Source organism: Cavia porcellus, unplaced genomic scaffold (assembly GCF_034190915.1).
Source record: "Cavia porcellus strain 051 isolate PalLab524CR breed Dunkin Hartley unplaced genomic scaffold, mCavPor4.1 scaffold_28, whole genome shotgun sequence".
NCBI classification, from domain to species: Eukaryota; Metazoa; Chordata; class Mammalia; order Rodentia; family Caviidae; genus Cavia; species Cavia porcellus.
Window position 1 is genome coordinate 9,178,251 of NW_026947511.1, and position 17,360 is coordinate 9,195,610.

General features: G+C 39.6%; 1 protein-coding gene across 4 annotated transcripts in view; it reads left to right on the forward strand.

Moving 5' to 3' along the window:
• Positions 1-17,360, forward strand: part of Slc16a12 (solute carrier family 16 member 12) — a 79,643-nt gene that overhangs the window by 34,614 nt on the left and 27,669 nt on the right. The window contains exon 2 of one of the 4 annotated variants that reach the window (XM_013156857.3): positions 16,746-16,990. The exons of the other annotated variants lie outside the window; for them this stretch is intronic. The gene's annotated coding sequence lies outside the window, so the exon portion shown is untranslated. The remainder of the gene's footprint in view (positions 1-16,745; positions 16,991-17,360) is intronic. 4 annotated transcript variants of the gene reach the window in all.

Sequence of the window (17,360 nt, forward strand, 5' to 3'; positions counted from 1 at the left end):
GTCTGGGAAAAAAACATTTAAAGAAGCATTTGCTTCTTATTCAGATTATGTTGTGCCAGAAACCAGTAGAGCTGTGGAATTGGTACAGAACTGTGGTTGAAAGCACAGGCTTTGGAGCCAGGCTGCCTGGTTTTGCTCTCACTGGATCGTGTGTTGACTGTGGTGTGGGAAGATTATCTGATCCCTTTTCCTAGCTTTTTCATCTCATCTGTAAAATCTGACAGCAATGGTAACACCAGTAATAGTAACAGTTTACACTGTGCATAACTTACCATATGTGCCAGGCATTGACTAGTAAAAGTTTGAAACTTTTACTAGAAATCTATAGGACTAGGGTTTTTGCTTTGGTAGGTAGAGCAGCATTTGTCATCCTCTGTTAGGGTCTGAGTAAATACCTTGTAGTCAAGAACCAATGAGTCTACAATAAAGCATAAAAATATTCTACTAAAAGAGAAACATACAATCTCTAAGTAGTTTCGGTCTTGATACTAAACGAATACAGGCCTATGTATAGAAATATGGTTTTAAAGTTTCTTGAAATTGAACACTTGCATATTTATCTGTATTTTACAGGTGAGGACAACATGCTCAGTGAACTTATTTGACCAAGATTACACAGTTAAAAGTGCAGAAGCTGGGGTCTAAATGCAGGCACTTTGATGTCACAGGCCACACTCTTGGACACAATGATACTTCACTCATGAGGGTTTCTGGGAGAACTAACTGAGCTCACATGAGTAGAAAGTATGAAAAGCAGGGCAGAGAACCTCGTGAATGCTATTTTAGCATTAATTATTATCACGATTTTCTGCATCCTAAGCAGTTACTGTGATTTATAATTCTAAGGGTTGATGGTGCAGTGATGCATTCAGTTCACTAAAGCAGCGCTCCCAACATCTCTAGGGGAGGCTCACCGCAGTGTCATCATCTTTCTAAGCCACGTGGGAGTTAATCATGTAGCTGTGACAGGCTCTAATGACTCTGGGCTGTGACCAATGGGGCTCTGCCCAGCTTCCCCTGGAGTTGAGAGCACATGTTGTGGACTGAATATTTGTGTCCCCCAAGTTCATATGTTAAGTTTTAACTCTCAATGTGAAACGGAGGCTCTAAGGAAGTAAATAAAGTTAAACACACTCATAAATATGGTCCCTGAATTGATAGAATTAGTATCCTTATCTTAGCTTGTTTTCTGTTGCCAAAAACCTCAATATTCTCTCTAATCAAGTCACTGTTTGATCTAGTATCTGGTAAAAGTTTAATTTAGTGAAGATTTTTTTTGTTGCTTTTGTTTTTGTAGTGCTGGGGTTCAGACCCAGGGCTTTGTATAGGCAAGCACTCTACCCCTGAGCTACACCCCCATGTTTCAGTTAACCAATTTTGAGTACTTATTACTTGCTACTGCACTAAGCACCACAAGTGTGTAATCACTTTTTAATTTAGAAAACTATCGAAAGGAACAAATGAAGATGGAAAATGTATCTGCTGTTATTATTAGTAAGAAATAAATATTTATTAATATATGAACATTTTAATATAGGTCAGATGATTTTCCATGTATTTTGCCAATTAATTATAATTATAGCCCTGTTAAGAAGGAACCATTAAACTGCATGTACATGGCAGCAGAAGTTTAGAAAACTGATTGTTAAGTTAAAGTCATATAGCTGGTAACGGAGTGGAGTTTCCAAGGTGGACATGTCTGATCCCATGCCACAGGGGCCATTCCATGTGCTTAGAAGTGTAATACAGTATTTGTATTTATAGCAGTTTCAAAGTCCTCAAAAGCAGCTTTCTAACTGAGGGGGATGAACTCTTAAAATTAAAGTGGAGTGTTCTCTCAGAGGAATGTGAGTTTCTTTTTAAAAATTTTTCAGAGCCACATTATATTACTATTTATAGCTGCATAATGGCCTAAGGGTCTCTTGTAAACCTTTCTCAGAGAAATGCCTTTTCAGAACATTTTCTCACCCAGCACCCAGAAGTTGTGTAAATGCCTCTACATGAAGTCTTTGAGTAGGGAATAGTGACAAATTCCTGGGCAGGGAAGAGACTGATCAGTTTTTTGCAGTTCATGAACTTCGATTCCATCAGACAATTTTTCTCCCACACTATTCTGATACAAAAAATTCTAACAGTTATAGGATATTAAAATTTTAGATTCTTTGTCCCTTCTGTCAGACTCAAGGAGACTACATGTAACAATATCAACAGTATTATTAATAACTAACGTATATCTGAACACATGTTGTGGGCAGCCCGGTCCGGTGCTTTGTGATAGGGCTACCTCATTTAAGTTTTCACGAGTTTATGAGGTAGGAATTGGGGCTTGGCAGGATCAATAAGAACATTTGCTTTTCCCTAAGCTTGTAACCAATTTAAAGGTAAGACACCTGTCAAATAGATGAAGATTAAAATGCTAATTTAAATGCTAATAATACTGACAATTAGGAAATGAGGTGTAGAATTACCAACAAAATAGGGATGCGATACTTGGCCCATGTAAAAGATAGACTCCCCTAGGTTGCAGTTGATGGCAGCCTTTAAACAACCACTAATCCCTCTGGAAGAAGCAATTGCTGAGAGGACAAGTACTATATTTACAGGCAGATCTAGCAGGAAACAAAAAGGAGAGAAAGATTAATGTGAGGATGTGCATGTGCTTCTGCCAGTGAATCAGATCTTCTTGAGGAAAGGAAAAAGGTGGAGAAATCAGCTCTGCTGCAGTATTTCCCACACAGCATCATAGGAAAGGAAGTCTCTGTCCCCAGCTGTAAGTACCTAATCTACAGATTAGGAAACTGATGCACTGAAATACTAAATAAACGAGCTCACTAGTGTAGAGAAATACAAATACAAATAAGGTCACTGTGTAAGTCTGTGGTAGAGTCTAGATTTAATAAAGCAGGCTAGAACACATGTAGGCAATAGAAAATTTAGAAAGGAAGACAGATGCAAGAGGAATTCAAGGAAATGATGAGGGCCGGGGATTTAGCTCAGCTGTATAGCACCTGCTTGGCAAGCATGAGGTTATGAGTTTGATCCCCAGTAGAAAAATAAAAATAAAAAATAAAAAATGAGAGTTGGAATTTCTTGTTATGGGATTTGGAAAGCTATCAGAATGACTCAATGTTTTCTAATATCTCTAGCTCAATCTAATAAAAATATTTCCAAGCATGAATAGTCATTTTTGGACATGTGAATTCCAAGTACTCTATAGTCTAATGAAAATTTGAATCTGTAATTGGGGAGAATGATCAGAAGTAGAGATTATGATTTTAGACTTACTTATTCAGAGGTGATAGCTGGCTGAAGTGTTTGAGTCTGAGCACAGAAAGTGGAGAGCTGTTACAGAATGAGTTACACTAATGAGTTTTTGAAATGTTGGGAGATGTAGTCAGGAGTTGTGAGAACACTTAGAATCAGGACACAGAATTTATAACATTATTTTATGATGGTCACCCAGAGTTAACACAAGAAAATGCAGGAAATCTATCCACAACACCAAAGACATAGAATATTTAGCCAAGGGCCTGAATCCCACAGCAATGTCCCGCATGAGTCCAGATAAAGACCCACAGCTCATGACAGTGCCTCCCACAAGTTCAGCTGGAGATCTAGAGCCCACAAGAAGGACTCAATGCCAGTATCTTTCATGGATCCGTGCTGGGAAGGCCCAAAGGTCAGCAGTGGAAGCTAGGAAGTCTATGCCAGCAGAGTGAAGGAGTTGTGCTGGTAGGTTGAAGGTTCTACACTGGAGCCGATAAGTCATGCTTATAATAAAGACCAGGGCTGCCCTGAAAAGCACCACAGCCATCATCAGCAACATGAAGGTCCAGAGCTTCTCCAATGATAAGCACAGACAAGTACATGCCAGAAAGCCAGCATGATGAGTTTATCCTGGAGATTAAGCGGCACACATCTTCCCCTCCAGAGCCAGGAAATGATGCTCAATGTAAGGACCAGAGCTCCCCCAAAGTGAACTACAGCCACTCTCACCAACAAAGTCCTGAGCTCTTCTGATGACAGTGGTTGAACTCACATTGGGGAAGCTAGTCATGACGAGCTCCTCCAGGAGACCCAACAGCTCAAACAGCAACACTTAGAGAAACCCACAACACCTAGCTTCTCCTTTTCCATGTCTCTTTTATGCTGGTAACTTTCCTCAGGTGGAACATCTACACTCAGCACTATGCTGATTTAATTCAGCTGTCGTTAAGTTGACCACCCGTTTTTAATCCATAACAGGAGGCCCAAGTTTGTAACCTTCAGAGACTGGATCTAGTTTAAAGACAAGGTCTAGCATGGCTCACGACTTGCCCATGGTCCTAGTCAGTGCTGACAAATCTGTGGATGACATTGGTGTGCAGGTACTCCCATTAGCCCTCCTAGGTTCACTGGTCATCCCATTTCTACCTTTTCATTGCTCAGGGAAGCTGGATTCCCACTTTGTGCAGCACCCTTTCGCCTTACCCCCAGGACTCTAAAATAAGATGTGTGATGTTAGCTGGTGCGTTATTTCCTTGGCCCTTATGCCTTGGATCCTCTCACCTGGTTGCCTCCTTTAACCACAACTTCATTTAGAGCAACTCTCCAGGGTTCTCCCAAATGCTTTCTCCACTTGCTTTCTTGCCTAGCTAGGATATTACTATCCCCCATGGGCTTCAGATCCCTTTATAACAAATTAGCTCTGCTTGTACCTTTGTCTCTGTTGAAGTCTCTGCTGTTTCCTAGTTCCTACTGGACCTTGAATAATAACTACTATTGCTGACTAATGGCATAGTTTAAAATGTGTAGATTGTGTTGTCCGTATGCAAAAATGTTGGGGACTAGTTCCAAAGCCTTTGTTAAGTGTTCTTCAGATTTCTGTATCTCAAACTAAAAGGAGGTAGAATGAGTTAGTCATAACAGTTAAATAAAACTATCAAGACAGAAACAAGAATGACCACTCACATTCTAAAAGAATTTTTGTAAAATCATTTCTAAATCCTTCCTCATGGATGAAATTCAGGTTCTCAGTCTTGTAAAAAGAGTACACTACATTCTCAGCCTTGATAGCACCTTGTCCTTTGTGTGACCTGCTGTGGCTCAAGCAGTGAGCAGAGTCTACAGAATGCAAAAATAAACATCCCTAGGGGTTGTGGAATTTGATGGCCTGTGTAATGTGGGGCAGGAAGTGGGCTGTGTGCCAGGCTCTGCAGGTGAGCCTTCCTGCATCCCACACTTGTTTTTTAGCCACTCTGCAAAAGCAAGAAGCCAGGGCAAACCTGCCAGTAGAGTTTGACCTGGGGTTCTTGGTTTGGCTTGGTCTGGACTCAGGGTCTGGATATGCCCCTGTGATCCAAGTTCAGTGTCTTCAGTAGGAGCTGTGTGATCCCCATGCTGGGTAAGCTGGTCACAGTGGAAAAAAAGGACAAGGAAAAGATAGATGCTTTATTGCTCTCATTCCTCAAGCTTTTTGTACTCTCCCCCTTTGATTCGAGACAATGTTCAGAACCAGGGAGGTGGGGAAGTTCATTCACAAAGTATTTACTGAGTACCTATTCTTGGAAGAGAATGAGATGCTGAGAGAAAGCCATGCGTGGAACTCTGGGGATTCCCTGCTCGTGGGGAGTGGAAGCTTTCAGTGCAGATAGAGTCTCTTCTGCTGACACTCTATTTCCCACACTAGTTCTCCGTAGTGCTTCATGATGGGCTAAACTCTAGCCAACAGAAACGGTTGTCTCATTGTCCATCTGTTCCCAGCCCTAATTCACCAGCGTGGCAGAGCACAGTTATGAGCACAGGATGAGGACAGTGTGAAAGAGTCAGGCTGCACTGTTCTCAATAATAGATTTTCTGTCGACTAGCAGGACTCTGTGAAATGGGTCTCAAACCCCAGGATCTCCACAAAGCCAAGAATTCTCAGATATAACATAATTTGACACAATAATTGCATATTCTCTAAAAGTGCAAGCTTAAAAAGTTCTACAAGGCTACTGAGTTAGATCCAAAAATTTAATCATTGAACCACATAAATATTGAACATCAATTTCATAGGAGGTATTGTGCTGGGTGCTGAGATACTTGGTGGTACGTTATATATCATTATCTCAAAGAGAGCTGCATGTCAGGCCTGTGGTTTACTTTATATGTAATTTCAAGTAAGAGAAGCCGAACTCTGTTACTGCAGAAAATGGTGATTGGGAGAAAGTTTCTGGTTCTGAACTGCACTGTCAACAAATCAGCATTTTTCTGATGTTGTCTGGAATCCCCGGCGTTGTGGATCAGCAGCTGAAAGGGAGGGAAAAATTTTGGTTTTTACTCTTCTGTGAACTAGGTTATGTACTTGTTCATTCTTTTCTGTAGACTAAATACCATATAAATCACTTTGCTGTTTATTCTGGGTTTTATGTAAAGTATTCCTGTGCTCAAAATATCACATACAGTGTAGAAATATGCTTGCAGGTTCCTTAGCAAAGGTCAGCTTTTCAGTTTAGTGTGCAAAGGTCCCTGACCGACATCCAAAAATCTCTAGTTGAAGTCAATAATTATTTACTCCCCTGCTAACAGGGTCTGTTTGAGGACTGAGCAGAAAGAAGAAGAAAGGAAAAGGAAAAGAATCATTAGTCTTTCTTTACCTAAGAACAATATTTCATTTCATAACCCATGTGCAATGTCATTGAGTAACAAAAATAAATAAATCCATACACAGTTGAAGGCATTCCTAAGACTCAGAAACACAAAAGTGACCAAAAACAATTTAGTGTTTGAGCCAGAGGTTTTGTAAAGCGGAGGAGAGAAAGGGATTTTTATAATTTCCTTTCATTTCAATCCTTTTTGGAATCTGAATTTGCCCCCAGGATAGAAATTTGTAAAGCTACCAGTTGGAATACTTTGCTATGCTGCCATAAAAGTTTTACAGACAAGTATTGAAGTTCTCTCAAAGCACACTTTGAAAACTGCCCTTTAATATTCTTTGGTATATATGGCCCCTCTGTGTTTTCTAGTCACAGGCCAAGGTGTTCAATGGCATCTTGAATCTTGCATTAAGATTCAACTCTTAGTAAGAAGGTGTAATAAACAACATAAGTGACTGGAGGCAAGTTACCTTTGTCTGTGACAACACTTAGCAAATATATGACAAGCACTGTTCTGGGTGCTGGAAACCCAGTCTAGAGAACACAGGAGCTATAACTTCTTCCATGAAGTACTTCAGAGGCCAGTAGAGAGAAAAGAGTATGCAGTCTTTAAAAGCACAAACTTTGAAGAAAAACTGAGTCATGGTGCGGCTTATTTCATGGCTGAGTCATGGTGCAGCTTATTTCATCTGTAAAATGAGGGTTATAAAATTCTCTTATGCAGGTTAAATGGAAATATATATACTACAGTTTATATCTAATGTCCCTCCAGTGCCTCATGTGCTCGTAGGTGGGGTTTGGGGAAGTGATTGGGTCACGGGAGCATTGGTACTCATTGATGGATTGGGCCAATGATGAATTGTAGCTAAATGTGACATTGGGAGGTGATCTGGTTGGAGCAGATGTCACCTGGAAGGATATATTCTCCTCCTCTTTTAATCACCCTCTGCTTCCCGCTGCCATGCCCTGAGGTGTTTCTCTTCTCTGCTGTGCCATCCTGTTTTGAAACCAGCCAACTATGAAGTGAAACCTTTGCAAACTGTGACCCAAAGTAAATCTGTCCTTTCTTAGACTGTGGGTGTTGGGTATTTTGTCGAAGCAATGAAGAAGCTAAGACATGCCCTGTAATGGTTTGGATCTGATACATCATCTAAAAGCTCTAATTGGAGGCCTGGTCCCCAGTAAAGCAGTATTCAAAGGTGAGATTTAAAGGGGTGACTGGATCTTGAGGGCTCTCCATCAGTAGATACATTTATGGCTTTATGGTGGAAACTTGAGGTGAGGCCTCATTGGAAGAAGTAGGTGACTGAGGGATATTCTGAAGGGTGTTTTGTTCCTAAACTTTATTCCTGGCTACTGTGCTTTTCTGTGTGCTTACTGCCAAGATGCTCAGAGCCCAGACACAGCGGAGTCAAGTGACCCTGGACTCAAATCTCTGAAGCCATGAGGTAAAGTAATCTTACCTTCTTTTAAATTGTTTTTCTCAGGTATTTTGTCAAAGCAACAGGAGGCTGACTAACACATGCCCCTAAATGATAATATAGGGGCATAATATAGGTGATAATATTATTTTGTGGCTTTTTCTCTGGCTCATAGGTTGAATCCTTGAGTCTTCAGAGACGGCAAATACTTCCATATGAGATGCCATGCTCCAGTGTGCTACACTTAGAAACAAGTGGATGATGTTAAGCACTCTTTATCTTCTGGCTATAATAGCTGACTTGATTGCTTTATGTCTAAAGACATAAAGATTGCTTTAGTCATTTTCAAGTTACTGAGTGCCATTTTCAAGTTACTGACTGCTATTCATGTTTTTGTTTCTTACGACTTCAGTTGGTTTTCCCTAGCAAGGCAGAACTGACTTCATTCATTTATTAGTTCATACTTGTCATTAAGGTCTTATCTGCATTACACTGTGTGTGGTATGGGTGTGTGTTTTGCAGTTTGGGAGTGGTGAGGACAATGGAGGAAAAAGAGATGCCCGAAGATGGTTTCTGTCCTGTAGGGTTGAACAGTCTAGTGGTAGACAGACAGGTGAGGGGACAACAACTGTGTGCACTTGCTGGCATGTGCAGAGTGACAGCAGGATACTTGTTTTGAGGGATGGAGGCAATCTGAAACAAGAGCGATAGATACATTAGGTTGAGAAGCCAAGAAGGGAGGAATTTGAACGTGAAACAAACAGCATGCAAAAAATATAAAATTTGACTTTTTCAGCGAATAGCAGGAAATTTGATAGCATGGTGGGAGTGGACAAGATGAGCTGAGTTTGAGGTTGATACTTGGCAAAGAAATGGTCATATATCTGGATTGCACATGGCTTTTGCTGAGAACTCTGAAGAGCAGGCAGTCCTTAGCGGCACAGAGCATAGGTGAGGACACTGAATTTCTGTGGTTAGAAATATGTCCCTGCTTCCTTCCTGCTGCAGATACAGGACTGAGTGCCTACATGGAAGACCTCCAGAAGGGATGCCTGTGTGCTGCAAATGGGAGGCCCTGCAAGCAGACCATCTCCCTGTGGCGATGACAGTACAGTCCATGTGAAAATATTATAATTTATTTTTTGCAGTAATAAATCTAAACTCCTTCATAAGCCTCCATTTTAATTGAAGTTCATTTTGCCATTTGTGCCCTACCTGAGAACCACTGTCTCTTAATTGTGAGGATTTTTTCCGGTGTTTTTTTTTTTTCCAGCAGCTTTAGAGTTTTTGCTGTTTATGTTTATATCTGCTACCTATTCTACTTTTTGTCTATGGTGTCATATAAGACTCAAGATTCATTTCCCCATATGAATTAATGTATAAGCCTCTATCTGGATTCTACTCTGCTGAACTAATTTGCAAATAACTAATTGTCTTGATTGCTTTTATTTTAGATGAAGTATTGAAATCACTTAAAGTAAGTCCTCCACCTTTATTCTTTCTTTTAAAATTTATTTTGACTTTTCTAGGCCCTTTGAATTCTCATATACATTTCAAATTCATTTTTGATTTTTCCATTTTCTATTAAAAAGAGACTACTGGAATTCTGGTTAAGATTTTATTGAAACTGTCAACTTGGGTTGATGTGCCATTTTTCACACCTTTTAATCCATGAATCTGGTCTGCCTCTGACTCTCTGTCCCTCTGTCTCTTTGTGTTTTCTCTCTCTACCTGTTAGAGCTTTTAAATTTCTCTCAGGACGAGGCATGTGTGACCGCACACACCTGTAATTCCCCTACTTGAGAGTCTGAGGCAGTAGGATTGCTGCAAATTCAAGGCCACTGTTTGCTTCATAGTGTGTGCTCAACCAACCTGAACTAGCTTTTTTTTTTTTTAATCTTTTTCGTTTTTACCGGTACCGGGGATTGAACTCACGACTGCCTTCTTGCAAGGCAGGCACTTATGCCGCTGAGCTAAATCCCCAGCCCCCAGCCTGAACTAGTTAAAAAGACTCTGTCTCAAAGCAAACAAAATACCTTGTAAATTTCCTCTCAGCACTGCTTTGTTTAGCCTAGATGTAATGATACATTATGTTAAATTTATTCTGAGTTTGTCATATTTTGAATTACTGGAATTTTAAGATTCCTATTGGTACATCACGTGGTAGCTCATGCCTATACTTACAACTCTGTGGGGCTTGAAGGCCAGCCTAGGTAAGTAAGGCCTTCTCTCAGGATGAAATAGGGGCTGGGGTTGTGGCTCAGTGGCAGAATGTTTGCTTAGCATGTGGTGCCCTGACCCTGGGTTCAAACCCCAATACCACACAAGCACACAGAATCTAGTTTCTAATGTTATCAAAGTATATAGAAGTACAATTGACTATAAAAGAAAAACTCTTAAACTCTAATCTATGACAGGTTCTGGTTTTCAAAATAAACCATTAAGAAATGAATAGATGAACCACAGAATGGGAGAAAATATTTGCAATACATATAGTTACAAAGATTTATATCTATAATCTATAAAGATTTGTTATACTTCAATAACAAAAAGACAGAGAATCTAGCAAATATGGGCACAGTATTTGAATAGATACTTCATAATGTATTTATGAATAATTAATAATTCTGTAGGTGGTTAACACTATTAGCTATCAGGAAAGTACACACTAAAACTGCAATTAGATACCATCATCCAGTCACTCAAATGGCTGAATTTAAACACACTGTCAATGATACCAAGTATTGTTGAGGCTGAGGAACAATTGGAACATTATTACCAGGTATATCACCCAATCACTTTAAAAAACAGCTTAGTAACATCTTCTGAAGTTAAAGATACACTTTCCATGTGATTCAACAAGTGCATTCCTAGATGTTTACTCAGGAAAATAAAACATGTCTACAAAAGATCTTGTACCCAAATGTTCACAGAATGTTTATTCCTAATGGTGAAAAACTGGAAACAATCTTATGTCCATCAACAGATAAATGAGTGAATAAATTGTATCATAACCATGAAACAGACTACTACTCAACCACAGAAAAGAGTCAACTAAAAATTCGTATAACAAAGCAGAGGAATCTGAACACATCATGAGGAGCTAGAGGCCTAGCTCAGGGTGGAATGTGAGTGTCTGCCTCCTGTGGGTGAGGCCGTGGGCACAACCCCTAGAGCGTGTGCACACACACAGTCACGAGAAAAGCAAAGCAAAACAGCTCATGGAGTGTGATCCCATGTTTGTGGAATTCTTGAGAGGAAGAAGTAATCTATTTTGGAAGAAAACATCAATGATAGCCAGATGCTGGGTGAATATTGGCTACCGTGGAACATGAATGAGAGTTCTGAGGTGATGACAGTGTTCTGTGTCTTGATCATAGTCCCCATGATATGAGTGTGTATGTTTTTCAAGTGTATTGAAATATAGACTTAGAACAAGTATATCTTATGTAAATGATCCTTCAATTTTAAAAGTTTCTATCTTTACAAGTTACATCTTTCTTAGCTCAGTTTTTTGGCATATTTTTAAGCCATGTCCATGGTCATTTTTCTTGTAAGGGATCGTTTCTCCCCTTCTTTGGTTTATCTCTAATGTGTCCAGTTTAGGGGGCAATGCATGTGTCCTCATGGTGACAATGGATGAAGTAGTAATTGTACAAGTCCCTGGTTTTTCTCTAAGGTTTTGACAGCCCTGAATGAATTTTCTGGAGTATTGGTCAAGCCTGCTGGTCTCCTGAGCCTTATTAGAAAGGGAAACTCATATTGCTGGTGCCTGGCTTCTGTCCTCATTATGTACTGTGCCAAATTGCCTTCTGCTGGTGGAATCTCTGGTTCACACTCTAGGAACAGGGCTGAGAGAAATCTCCAGGCTTTCTTCTTACAGCTCCAAAAGATCAGCTGCCATTTCCACTTAGCGTACTTGTCATAGAATCACCCTTCTCTCTGCAACAGCCCTGGGTGTTATCTCTTCTTTCCCTTCTGTGTCTCCACCGAGAACATGGAGAATGTGGACCACTGCTGTGTTGCGTGGGAGGTGAGGGCCAGTAGGCCCTGCCACTGGCTTTCTCTCTGCCTGGACCTGATGTCTGATGAAGCTGTGTCTTCCCGTTGTAACCCATGATCTCCTAGTGTACCTTTCTCCTCACTCTAGGTCGCTGAGGGGAGCTCACTCCTTTGTGCCACTTGGCTGTGTCTAGCCAAGACTCAGGGAGAAAAACTCTTGTCTCTGAGAAATTATGTGCTCATCACTCCTTTAAAACAGCAGTGCCTAACATTTGGCACCACTGGTTTTGTGGAAGACAGTTTTCCACAAATTGGGAGTGTATAAGGGGCGTACTTTAAGGATTAGATTGTCGTAAGGAATGGAACGTGGGCCTCTCAGATGTGCAGGTCACAGTGGGGTTTGGATTCCTATGAGAATGTGAGGCCACCATAGACTTGACTAGGTAGAGCTTGGGGGGAGCATTTTTGGTGGCTTGCTGACCAACTCACCTCCTGCTTTACAGCCTCTCTTAACAGGCCACTGATTGTGAAGTCTGCCTAGAGGGTTGGGGACCCCTGCTTTAAAACACTTTCCCTTTCCTCCCTGGGTGGGCTTCCGTTTCCCCTTTCTGTGTGATGGGAGCTTTCCCTGGTTCTTCTTCCCCAAATGTATTTATCCTGTGAGGGAACTGTCCTCTCATTTCCTACATCAGTGAGCTCCTTAATTTAGCTTCAGTGACAGAAGAAATGGAGAGAGCTAGTTTACCAGAAAAAGGACACCACACCAGAGGCTACTTCAAAAATACTACCTGTAGTACAGGAAACTTCTAGAAATTTGGGGGTAGGGCTCAACTTCCATGATTCTTGAATAATAAAAAATAAAGTCAATTAAAATTACTGATTTATATAGTAGGAAACACACTTAGTAGCAGAGACATCAGTAATCCTCTGCTCTGCTTTTATAAATTAGGAAATAGTGGTGGAGCGGAAGTGATTCATGTAGGATCATGCCATGAAATAAGGAGTGATTATAATATATGATGAATATTTAAATTAAAAATTTTAATACAAAAAATATGCATTGCCACTAGTTCCTCTCAATTCCTTCCCCTTGCTTCCATCACACTTACCCCATGCTTGTTACCACACGCTGAAGCACTTCCTGAAGTCCTCCTTTGGGTCCTGAGAATGTGTGATCAAAAAGAAAAACCATGAATGCTGCTGCCAAGCGCCATCAGATGGAAGGATGGGCCTGTAAAAACACTGCTCCGTGAGTTCGGGCTCTCCCAAAGCCCAGGGGACCAGAAAGGTAGACATTCTGAATTGATTTAGGACTAAGCCCTCCAGAGCGCAATTATGAATGGGGCCTTCCAGGACTACTTTAGAAAGTAACATGAATGATGGTTAAGTGTGGCCACGACAAGCAAAAGTACTTTGCAGGAGACTAACAGCACTGTGTCTGTTACTGTAATAATTCTTCTGAATGTAAAGACTACATTTTTATCACTCCTTATAGTCATACTTGGACCCAGCTGTTGATTTGCCACTCTTAATGTGGCTTCAAACTAATTTATGAAGGAGAAGGACTGTGAGAAGTTAAGGCCCTGGGAGCAGGAAGGAAAGATCAGGGGAAGCCAGAGTTGGAGCTTTCCACAGCAGGCAGGCCAGTGCTACTCTTCCCTTCTACCGAGGTGTTTTCTGGCTGATGTAAGAAATGTGTAAATTTTCTACTGATAAGCAGTATCACCTCATGAACCATCACTGAGGGTGACCTTAAAAAATTACCCTACAAATGTGATGTTTTATGGGAAAGTTACTGTCAAGAATTCTTTGCAAGTGATCTTTTAACACAAGGAGGATACAGTGAAATTGAGAGTACCACTGAACTTGCACTGTAGGAGACAGTCTTAAAAGGACACATTTTTTTTTCTGAAGCCAGAATGCAACTGCATTTTAGTTGTTGGTATCAAAATACAATAAGTTGGAGACTAGTTAGTAGAATGAAGAATTGCCTGTTGGTAAACGCTTTCTTTGCTTATCATTATATGTATATAAGTAGGGATAACAGTTATAGGTATAAATAATAAAAATAAACTGTACTGTTGTATTTGTCTAATGTCAGACAGGTTAACTATTTACAAGATTCTCAGTTTAATGTTCTGGGGGATGGTAGGCTACCGCAAAGTCACTAGCAATCTAGGTTTCTCATGCCTAACTTGCACATTTCTACTGCAGGCTTATAAATCTAATAAACCATCCATTATGACCGAAACTCACATCCACTATTTTGTGAGCAGCAGTTAACAGAAATGCCAGTAATATTTTGAAATCTCAAAGGCAGATGAATAGGTGTGTCACCTAAAGTCAGAGTTACTTACCCCTAGGTATTCAGATACAGTATGGTCAGGGGACTCTCTCCATTTCTCTGAGCTTCAGTTTCACCATTGTGAAAGGGCAGAAGTAACCTTTACTTCTGAAATTTATGAAGATTAAAATAATCCATGAGTAATGGTGAATAGTTCTTGCATACAAATGTTTCAAAGAGAGCTTTTCCCCATCCTGGAGTCCTGTGTGGATGTGCTTTGTTCTGTCCTGTACCCAGGTTGATTCTGACTTATAATAGACCTTTGTTCATTATACTGTCACTACACCAATATTGCATTTATTACTTATAGTTTAATTCAGGTTTATGCACTTGTATTTTTTGAGATTTTCTCATAAATCTATTAGAGTGGGAACACTAAAGAGAGAATGCTCAGCTAAAACAAATGAAAAAGGAATCATCTGAGTTTAGCAGAAGCAAAGTGAAAATTACTGATAGTATTTTCAAAAGTAATGAACTGTATTTGTTCAAGGCTTGTTGCTTAGTATGCTCTTCCTGAAAAACCACCTGATTTTCAACGTGCATTATTAATAGATGATACAGTTGTTTTAAGTCCTGGAGAAACCATACAAAAGAGATTTTTGTGTTCACAATTGTACTACAGGAGTAGACCTGGAATATCTTTCACAGAAAAAAACTATGTAGCAATATTTAATATAGTTTGGAGATGAATAATAACTTAATAAACTAAAATATTGAATAGTCTTTATAGTTTTCTCGACAGTTACCAGTGTACAGGAGCTTCTTCACAAGATATGCATATCTTCAATCTTCTTGCTTTAATATTGTGTTATGTTTTACTTATTAGAATATTATCTTCTGGTTATAAAGGGCTAAATACTATTTATTTAATGTGTCATAATGGTAGAACTATGCATTCTGTTGCATTTATTTAAGGGATCACAGTTCTCTAAACACTGCCCATTTGGGTGAGCCTTTAGGTTGTTACTATACTATAATTATCCATGATATAGCTATTATTTTTTTTCTACAGTGTTTGGCTTCTGTTAAATTATTTTTTAAGGATCATTTTGCAGAAATGGGATTGTATTCAGTGAATGTGAATAACTTTCTAGTTTTAAATTTTAACCACTCACATTATATTATTATGATATTTTGGCATAATATGCTCCCCTCTACCTGACGGAAAATAAAGTATCAAATCCAGTAATGAACTGAAGCCTCCAAAACTGTGAGCCAAAGTAAATATTTTTCTCTTTATAAATTGAATACCTCTGGTATTTGTTGCAGAAACAGAAAGCTGACTAACAGTGGTTGGAGGCAGTAACTCACATGTGAGATCTGATAAGGGTTGATGTAAATAATTCCTGAGGAGAGGGACAGATTGTTCAGCCTAGGTTTCCACCTAGGATTCTGGTAAGAGATTGCACTCTTCAGCAAAAAATCAAAACAAAATAACAAATTCCAGAACAAAAGCATCAGATAAGAAACTAAGGAAATATTTGGAATCATGTCTAAACACCCTAGAACAGGAGCCCACAAACTTTCTCTGTCAAAGTGCAGGTAATAAATATTTCAGGCTTTGTGGGCAACATGCTCTTTGTTTCAAGTATTCAAGCTACCAAGGACAAATGAAAAGAATGTAGCTGTGTTTCAGTGGAATTTTATTAACCAAAAGAGGCAGTGTCCATATTTTACCTGAGGGGTGTAGCTTGCCTATCCCAACCCTAAAAGGTGAATTACATTGCTGAAAATGTAGCAAGCTAGTTAATTTGAGAGCTCACAATCGATGTTTACATTCTTTATCAGTTTTCTGTCTTTAATTAATATTTCTTAGAAATATTTACTGTATACACTTTAAGTTACCTTGAGGTTGCATCAGTATGCACACAATTGTTTAATAACTGATTGTCTTGAGAGATATAAAAGCTTTGATGTATAGTTTGCCAGTTTATGGTTTCTATAGTGTAAGTGCATCTACTATGGCCACCAGTATAACTGAACAACCAAGAGAAATGGCAAGCATTTGGAGCTGGCCTTAGCACACTGTTGTCAGAGGATCTGTTTGGCTTACTTTGGGAGAAGGAATTAAGATGTCCTGTCCCTATAATGAACATAAACATTATGCACCACAAATATATGCTAATAAATAAAAATATTTAAAAATAAAGTAAAAAAAGGAAGTCATAAAGTAGTATCATTAAAAGCAAACAAACGTCTCTAACAGGTTAGAAAGTGAGGCTCCAGGTTGGCTGATTAGTAGATCAATGAAGTCACTAAGCTCCTAGGTTCTTTTCATTGTCTATCATGCAGTCTTCAGCTCGCTGACTTTGTTCTCAGGCAAGCCTCCTTCATGTGACCAATGAGATACTGTCCTTTTAGATATAATGTCCAGATCTGAAATGTCTACAAGAAGAAGAGAGGCTAGCTTTTTCCTGAAAGATATCTCCTCATAGCTCATTGGATAGAGTTCCTTCACATCCCATCCCTCACCACTCCCTGACAAAGGATAGGAGGGAACAATCACAGCCCGTTCCTTAAAGCAGTGTCCACTGGAAAGAGATGATAGGCACCTCACTGAAACCAGCGGAGGACGTGTGAAATCTGCTGCAAGAAGCAGTATATCTGTAAGTATGGAATCTTTTTAAATTTGAGGGAATAGAGTAGTAGACTGCTAAAACTGCTTATTCATAACATAAAGATATGTGTTCGAGGGACCAATCCTGAGGCGCCAGGGTGGCGGTGACTCCTTTGGGAGACTGGGCTTACTCTGAAATTAGAGATACTTCTACAACCAAGAAGTCAGTAATCTATGTACTTTTTTTTTTTATGGACATGTTTTTTAGGAAATAGAAATAGTACCGTTTAAAGTCGCATTAGCTGTATCAGCAATTCATGTCATCTGTTGAGTGAGAATTTGTGTAAGATTTGACAACAATATTTATGAATTTATACCACATAATGAGGAAATGTGGTGGCAGGTGGTGTATGACATTC